This window comes from Gopherus evgoodei, chromosome 7 (genome assembly GCF_007399415.2).
Source record: "Gopherus evgoodei ecotype Sinaloan lineage chromosome 7, rGopEvg1_v1.p, whole genome shotgun sequence".
NCBI classification, from domain to species: domain Eukaryota; kingdom Metazoa; phylum Chordata; order Testudines; family Testudinidae; genus Gopherus; species Gopherus evgoodei.
In genome coordinates this window covers 17,668,867-17,678,063 of record NC_044328.1, presented here as the reverse complement: position 1 = coordinate 17,678,063, position 9,197 = coordinate 17,668,867, and the positions used below count along the sequence as shown (strand labels likewise).

Sequence of the window (9,197 nt, the reverse complement as noted above, 5' to 3'; positions counted from 1 at the left end):
CCCTCAGGTATCTCATGCTGGGGAACCAGAAAGGAATCTGGGTAACACGGAGGTTCAGATAATAAAGAAGAAATGCCTGGGCAGGACTACAAAGAGGAGTATGAGCCCCTGGCATTAGCGGAGGGCACACCCCCTGCACCCCACCCCGACTTGGGAGTGAGGCTATGACAGCAGAGCTGGGGCATCCAGTCCATTCAGGGGCAAGATGCTGGTGAGGGCTGCAGTCCTGATGGGGCAGAGGAGAGACACTCAGTCAAGCCTCTGCTCTGCCCTGCCAAGCCAGCATCTGTGCCTCTAAGGAGTGGGTGTGACCAGCCCTGTGACAGCATAGGGAGCCTTCTGCAGCCCCACTGTCCTGGGAGTAAGTGAGTGGGGCAGAGACCCCTGGCCAGGACTGGGAGGAAGATGAGCCCTGTCTGTAGAGGAGGCTACCTCGTTGATGAATGGCTGCTACCCTCTCGATTATTGAAACTCCTGATTATCCAACTAAAATCAATGTCCCCCCATGCTATTTGGATATTTGGTAGTATACTATAATGCAGAAATTAAAGGAAACAGTTTAGTTAAATGCTGGTGCTGTGACAAAACTGGCACAAAAAGGATTGCTATAAACTTAGTGCTGGCCAAGACAACAGGTCACATGTGCCTGGTGAAAGGCCCTCTCCCAGTTTAGGAAATGGGGGAACACCAAGCTGAGGGGGAAAAGTTTGGTGGAGGTACAAGGAGCAGCTCCACAGTATTGGTGTAGATCTGGGTAATTAAGTAAGATTAGTGGGTGTTTGGCTATTGAGTGTGTAATAGAATTTGGTAAAATGCTCAGCAGTGACTAACACTAGCTTGAACACAACAGTTATTAAACTATACAGGCTAAAAAAATCTAGGAAATCAGAGTTCCCAAATGAACCACCTACTGGATCTCATTTCAAGTGGAGACAATGACTGGGGCAAGAGCACCTGTCCAAAAATTAGGTTTAAAGGCTGCACTTCCTGGAATTTGCATAAAAAGTCTGGGTAGCTGCAAGAGGAGATGAACTGATAATTGGTCTGGATTTTCTTATGGCTAATAACTGTGTAGTTAATGCCAGGAAAGGTATCTTACAAATTCAGTCTCTGGACATTCCCGTTAAAAATATGACCTGCATGAGACAAATGGTTTGTAGACAATTAGTTTGCAGTAAATGAGTTCTGCCTTCAGGGGCAGAAACCATTGTAACAACTATATGCTATGGAAGGGAAAGGTGGGGAGAGGTTCAAAACTCTTTTCAGACCTAGGATCGGGGGCAGGGAGGGGATTTTATCTGCTAAAGTTTTTATGGATCTGAAACAAGAACTGATACCTGTTCATTTGCTCAGTGTTTCTGACAGGTAGCAAATATTTAAAAGAAACCACAGTTGCAAAATATGAACCAATATATCTGGCATATGCTCGCACACAGGAAAACTGACAAAAAGAAACTTGAGGCTATACAGAAAAGGTCAACTACCTAGACATCCCCTGAGGAGCTGTGTTCCTATTATAGAAGATTTATTTGTGGATTTGTAAAAAACACTATAGATTGGATGAGAAAGGGAAACCATTTCAGCAGTGAGGCAAAGTATGACACAATATTCTCAGAGCTGAAAAAGGCACTTCTGACTTTCCCTATATTTGTGTGTGTTTCAAAACCCCTTTCATATTGGCCACAGATGCTAGTGCTTATTGTGTGGGGGTTAGTACTGACACAAGAACGCAAAGGACTTTACATATTGGTGGCTTATTACTGCAGAAGTTTAGGTTGTCTTGAGAGAAATTATTGAAAAAAGCTGTATAATGTAATGTCACATAGGGACACTCTTAAAACAGGTGATCTGATATGGTTCCACAAACCTAAGGAGGTATCCAGGGTATGGGATTTCAGCATGGTTTCCCCCCAAATCTGAGAACATAGTTGTATAAGATGAGGTTGCAAAAGTTGTTGCAGAGCTGAATTCCCCATTCCCCAAATGGGCAAAGTCTGCCTTAGCCAGCAAAATCTACAGAAACAATAGGCATTTCTCAGGGGCAGATTGAAAGGGACCCCTCCTTGGTGACTGATAGAAAGTCTGTTAGGGAGCAAAACTTCCACAGAGGTTTGGGTGGGAATAAAAATCTATTTGGGATGGTGATGCAAAAACATCTTGACAGACACTGCATATATGTAACTAGTTAGCCATGTATCATTTTAATTTGTTTGATTTGTCAAATTATTTCTTTTCTGTGAGGAACGAGGTGTTGGGTGCCACCATTTTTTAGGCCCCATTTGGGATGAAGGGTGAAACGGAGTTTGGGGGGTGAGTGTTACGTTCTGGGTGAAACCTTGTGATGCATTGGGTTAAAATCTAATTGAGAATTTAAGGGTATGTATGCACCCTTCAATTAACATAATTGTAAGGATAAATTCATCACAGTGCCCCACCTATGACAAATGTGTAATGCGAACTGCCCAGGACTATGTGAGCAGTGGGGTTTTTGCTGCAGGTGGGGTTGTGGACGTGAGCAGAACAGATAGATAGACAGACAGCCTGAGGAAATCCAAGCAGAATCCTGTAAGCACAGTGTGACCCTGAGAGAAACCTACAGAGAGGTCAGAGATGCTGACTGAAAAGAAAGTTGGCCTGTAAGCAGTGATTAGCTCCCAAAATCCTAAGAACCGGTTCCCTACTGGGTCCTCAGCGGTAGGGGGGTCTTCACTCGCTCTGGGGTTTCAGCAGCAGGTCCTTCACCCGGAGCAAGTGAAGGATCCACCACCGAAGTGCTGCCGAAGACCCAGTAGGGAACTGCATGGTGAGTACAAGCCCCACGTGCCTGTCTCTCCCCCTCCGTCCCGCCACCCACCCATCCAACCCCAACCCACGTCCTGCCCCTGACTGCCCCCCCTCAGAACGTGCAACCCATCAACCCCCCCTTGTCCCCTGACCACCCCGTCCCAAGACCCCCCACTCTAACTGCTCCCCAAGACCTCACCCCTTACCCAACTCTCCCCACTCCCTGTCCCTTGACCACCCCAACAGACACCTGGGACTCCCACATCTACCCAACCCCCCCCATTCCCCATCCCTGACCACCCTCCCATAACCTCTGCCCCCTCCAACTGCTCCCTACCTCACCTTATCCAACCCCTCCTCCCAGCCCTGCCAGGCCCCCTTACCATACTGCTGTGTAAGGATGCCGCAGAGCCACTGGAGCTTGCAGCCCCACCCCCTTACCTCGAGGTGAAAGTAAACTGGTACGCCCCCGTACGGTGTACTGGCAAGCACTGGTGCGCCATACCGGGATGGCCCAGCTTCCCCAGGGGGCAATTTAAAGAGCCTGGGGCTCCCAGCAGGGGCTGGAGCCCCAGGCCCTTTAAATTGCCACCAGAACCCTGCTGCTGGAGCCCTGGGGTAGTGGCAGCAGGACTCTAGGGGCTATTTAAAAAGTCCAGGGCTCCCACTGCTTCTACTGCCCCAGCCCTTTAAATAGCCACTGGAGCCCCGCCACCACTACTCCAGGTCTCTGGCGGCTATTTAAAGGGCCATGGCAGTAGAATCAGGGGAGCCCTGGGCCTTTTAAATAGCCCCGAGAGACCTGGGGTAGCGGGGGGCTCCAGCTGCCTCTGCTGCCCCGGTTCTTTAAATAGCCACTGGAGCCCTGCTGCTTCCCCAGGGCTCCGGCTGCTATTTAAAGGACGGGATGGTAGAAACCAGGGAGCCCCGTGCCCTTTAAATAGCCCCCAGAGCCCTGGGGTAGCAGGGGGCTCCAGGGGCTATTAAAAGGGCTGGGGCTCCAGCTGCCTCTGCCACTGCAGGCCTTTAAATAGCCACAGGAGCCCCGCTGCTTCCCCCAGGGCTCCAGCGGCTCTGCGAGGGGGGGGAAGTGGGGGAGGGGCCAGGGGAACCTCAGCCTCCCCAACTGGGAGCTCAGGTGGACCAGACGGGATGGTCCCATGGGCTGGATGTGGCCCACAGACTGGAGTTTGCCCACCTGCCCACCCCTTTAGGAACCAGTTCTACACCGGCTTTTAAATTTAGCAACTAGTTCTTGCGAACCGGTGTGGACTGGCTCCAGCTCACCATTGCCTGTAAGCTAAGAGACTACCCCTTTTGCCTTTGGTTCCTCCTGCATTTGGAGAAGCAGGATTCTTTGTTCCTTGTTTAAAATAAAAAACACATTAAAGAAAATAACATATTTCATCATCAGTTTCTGCTCCTAAATGAAACATCCACAGAGCTCTGAAAAGGTGCAACAATATTATTGAACTGAATGCTTTTTCAGCTGACACACTCTGAATCTGAGTGCTCCGTCACTGACACACACTACCAGACATCAGACCCAGTCCTGCTCCTGTGAAAGGCTGGATCAGACTTTTTTTTTTTCTCTCTTTTTTTCAGTTTGTCCTAGGCCCCAGAGGGGTGTCAGCATATGCCTCAAGGTTGCAACTGGTTATTCTCAGTCACCACTAATTAAATGAATGGGAACTGTATTCAGAACAAAACTATATTTAAATATATAATTTAAATTGCTAGACACTGGGGTGACAGGATGGATCACTTGATGATTACCTGTTCTGTTCATTCCCTCTGAAGCATCTGGCATTGACCACTGTCAGAGGACAGAATACTGGGCTAGATGGACCTTTGGTCTGACGGAATATGGCCGTTCTTATGTTCTATGTTCTTACCATTCCCCACGCTCCTTCCTCCCCAAAAGTATGTGAAGAAAAAGTTTGACGGATCAGGCATTAGTTGGAATATTATATCAAGGGATGGTTTAAGGGAAATTTTCAAAGAAACTTTTATTTCAGTTGATACCATAACTCAGTTTTCATTTATACTTTACATTAGACAGAGCTGGCAGTTGCTGAGTTGATGCGTTTGGGGTGCTGTCTGTGTCTACCCCAGACTGGATGTGATCCTAAGGGCTTGTGTACACTGAAATGCTACAGCGGCACAGCTGCAGTGTAAATGCTACTTACACCAATGAGAGGGTTCTCCTAGCAGTGTAACTAATCCACCTCTGTAAGAGGCACTAGCTAGGTTGAGGGAAGAATTCTTCTGTCAACCTAGCACTGTCTGCACTAGGAGTTAGCTCGGCTTAACGAGATTTTTCACACCTTTGAGTGACATAGCTGTGTCAACCTAACTTTTTAGTGTAGACCAGAACTCAGAAGTGTCAGATGGAACTGTCAAACTCCAGCTGTCAGAACCTTCTCACCCCAGCATTCTCTAACTGCCTCTAACTGTCATAGGCTTGAAAGTTTTCATTTTCTATTTAAAAGGTTACATGGAACCCCAAATCCCTGAACTGAAACCACTGCTTCCTATACCAATTAAATGAAATCCCATGTCCAGGCTTTGCTGAAGCTTGGCTTCTGATCTGAACTCTACCTCTGGTATACTTCTAAAATTGATGGTTCATATAATTCCTGATAATTCCTTTGAGGTCCACATCCACTAATGTGGAATCAGGCTCTGGCTGGTCCCATGAGGTCAGGGAGGATGACAAAGATTCCAGCTTGAAACCCTGAGGCCTCATATAAAGAACTTTCAGGTGGTTAAAATGCTGTGTCTCTGCAGAGACAGGAGACAGAGAGTCTGCAAAAAAGCAGGCTGCAGCTTGGTTCCTAAGGCCATGTCCAGACTAGGAATTAAAATCGATTTTAGATACGCAACTTCAGCTACGAGAATAACGTAGCTGAAGTCGAATTTCTAAAATCGAGGTACTCACCAGTCTGTACGGTGCCGCATCGATGTCCGCGGCTCTCCGTGTCGATTCCGGAACTCCGTTCGGATTGATGGAGTTCCGGAATCGATGTAAGCACACTCGGGGATCGATACACCGCGTCCAGACTAGACGCGATATATCGATCCCCGAGCAATCAATTTTTACCCGCCGATGCCGCGGGTTAGTCTGGACGAGGGCTAAGAGAATGAGGGGCTAAGTTAGACCTACCTCTTTCCAGGAGGCAAATGGGACAACATGCGTTTAGGCTTTTGTTATTTTAATCCCTTTTCTCTCTGCTTGTGATATTCTTATGGGTACATAAATACGTTGTTTTGAACAAAACATTCTGTCAGTGTATTTTCAAACTGGTCACAATTCCCAGAGAGAAGTCAGTAGCAGGGTTCAAAGCCACTTGCACCTGCTCAGGTCATACAGCTGGTAAATGGAGGTACTGTAGCCTGCAGATCAGTGTAAAAGTGGAGGGACTCCTAGGATTCCACTCAGAGAAATACAGGCACAGGCCTGTCACTTGAAAAGTGAGCCCATGGAGACACTGAGTGAGGGTTCAAAAATACAGCTTACTCTGAACCATAACAGATCCCAATCAGAGATGAGGCCGGTTGTGCTAAGTACTGCAGAAATTGGGAGTAAGGTACCAAAAGGTCAGAGTTTGAGAGGGCAGACCAAGAATCAAGCATCAGGAGGCATGGTCAGGTGACTAGGTGATCAGGGCTGGGTACCAGGTTACAGACAGCAATCAGATGGTGAAATCAAGAACAAACCAAGGTCAGAAGCCAGAATCTAGTGTATAATTCCTGGAGGATAAGTCCACCAATGGCTATTAGTCAGGAGGGGCAGGGCTGCAATATCATTCTCTGAGTGTCCCTAGCCTCTGTTTGCCAGAAGTTGGGAGTGGATGGATAGGGGATGGATCATTTGATGATTAGCTGTTCTGTTCATTCCGTCTGAAGCACCTGGTATTGGCCAATGTCAGAAGACAGGATACTGGGCTAGATGGACTATTGGTCTGACCCAGTATGGCAGTTTGTATGGCCTTATGGCAAGCATGGTCTGGAGCAGAGATAGGCAGGCAGTCTGTGTTGTTGCTGAGACAACTTGCCTTCACCTCTTCCTGGTTTAAGTACTCGTACTAGCACTGGCCAATCAGTGGGCTGTGAGGGACTGACACTCAGGTCCTGCTGGGCGTACTTCCTGCCAAGCCCAGCCTTGGCGGGTCCTCCCGTGGAAGTTCAGCCTAGGCCTCCAGCAACAATGTGGAGGTGTCAGTGGCCCAGAACCCCCATGGTCCCAGGTTCTAGCCTTGCAGAGTCTCACAATACGTATAAGAATTGATAGGTTGGGTGGGCCCATACGATAAAGAGCCTTGAAAGTGAATGTGAGTACTTCGTGTCTGATGGAATGCAGGATGAGGAACTAGCAGATAGACCAGGGATCTCAAACTCAAATCACCATAAGGATTAGTACATTGGCCCAAGGGCTGCACCACTGACACCTTTTATATAAAGATACAAAAGCCTATCACTCTGCCCCGGCCCTGCCCTCACTCCACCTCTTCCATGAGGCCCTGCCTCTTCCCGCCCCTATTCCAACCCCTTCCCCAAATCCTCACCCCTGCCCTGCCTTTTCTCCACCTCCTCCCCTGAGCGCGTGGCTCCCTGTTCCTCCACCCATCCATCCTGGAAAACACTAAGCGCTGCCAAACAGATGTTTGGTGTTGGAAGTGCCTGGAGGTAGGCAGAGGAGCGGGGATGCGGCACGCTGTGGGGAGGGCAGCGGGTGAGGGAAGCTTGGCAGCCACAGGAAATAACTCCGGTGGGGTGGGGAGCTTGGCGGGCCGCAGCAAATAACTTGTTTAGATCAAAAAATTGATATACCTTATAAATAGTCTGCTAAGAAAAGTCATGCATACTTTCACCACTCCAGCAAGGAAGACAGGCAGACAAACAAGAGAGTCAGCATTTATATACTATTCATAGATTCTTGAAGAGAATCCTCTGTCCTTGGCTCCTCTGTACCCTGTCTCTGGATGATCTCATTTACATTGTGTTAACTATAATCTTCATGCTGTTGACTTGCAAATCTCTCGCTCCATTCCAGATCTATCTCCTCCCAGACAGACTAAAATCTCAGCCTCTCTCTCTGACATTGACACATGGATAGCCAGTTTATGTTCAATATGGCCAAAACTGAGCTCTTAATCTTTCTTTCCAAGACCTACCCCTTTATGAATCATGGGACATAATCACCATTTTCCTGTAACCTGGATGTTGTCTTTGACTCAAACCTCTCTCTTGACCAATGACAGGGATAAGGTGACTCAGAAGTAGCCAATTAACCTTATAGGCTGCAGCTGGAGAAGAGTCAGGCTTGATTGAGATTCACTAATTGAAGATAAAGCCAGACTGGGCTTGTTTGGAGCCAGGCAATTGAAAGCAGTAAAGGACTATAGGGAGAGAGTCTGCATTTGCTATCTGTGCCAGAGAGCTGGATAGGAGGAAACCCAGGGTGGTAGCAAAAATCCTGAGATCCTGTCCCTGATGGAAGAGATTTACTCAGAGGAGATGCAGGGAACAAAGCATGTGGAAGGTAGAGCCCAGGGAAAATGCAGTGAGGGTTGAGAATGTATAGACCTTGGCTGCTGATTATAGGGTTCTTAGGGCATGGCTACACTTGCAGATGTAGAGCGCTGTGAATTAAACCTGCCTTCACAGAGCACAGTAGGGAAAGTGCTGCAGTCTGTTCACACTGACAACTTCAAGCAACCTGGCATGGCCACATTTAAAGCACTTGCAGCTGCATTGGGAGCGGTGCATTATGAGCAGCTATCCCAGCATGCAAGTGACTGCAATGTGCTTTTCAAATGGGGGGGTGGGGTGGAGTGGAGTGTGACAGAGAGTGTGTTGTGTGTATGTGAGGGGAGAGTGAGTGGGTTTTTGGGGTGCTGAGAGTGTGTCAGCATGCTGTCTTGTAAGTTCAGAGCCCCTTCCCCCCACCTCTCTCTCACTTACTCAAAGCAAACAGTAAATGTTTGCTTTTTCTCCGAGCTGATAAGCAACTGGCTTCTCTGAAAGGGAGCTTTGAAAGGGCATTTCCGCATTCCTGCAACCGATTTCACAACAATGAAAAGAGTGGCCACTTGACTTAAGGGATTATGGGGTGTTTCTGGAGGCTGATCACAGTGCTGTAACGCAGCACCTTGTTCACACTGGCACCTCGGCATTCCAGCAGGGGCACAGCAAATGTTATTCCACTCACCAAGGTGGAGTACCAGCAGCGCTGTAGCTGTGGAGTCAGAGCACTCTACGTGCCTGGCCAGTGTGGACAGGGAGTGAGCTTTATTGCGCTGTAACTCACAAGTGTAGCCAAGACCTTAGGCTGGAATCAGGAGCAGTAGGAGGGCCTGAGTTCCCCTTCCAGCCAGTAGGAAAGTGGCACAGACTGGGAATTCACTCAG

General features: G+C 48.3%; 1 long non-coding RNA gene across 1 annotated transcript; it reads right to left on the bottom strand.

Annotated features, from left to right (window-relative positions):
• Positions 1 to 2,880: 2,880 nt before the first annotated feature.
• LOC115655082 lies at positions 2,881 to 3,263 on the bottom strand. Its single transcript, XR_004001328.1, has 3 exons — positions 3,127 to 3,263; positions 2,996 to 3,013; positions 2,881 to 2,895 (listed from the first exon to the last, which is right to left on the bottom strand). It is a non-coding gene; the product is annotated as an uncharacterized LOC115655082 (long non-coding RNA).
• Between the last annotated feature and the right edge of the window lie 5,934 nt (positions 3,264 to 9,197).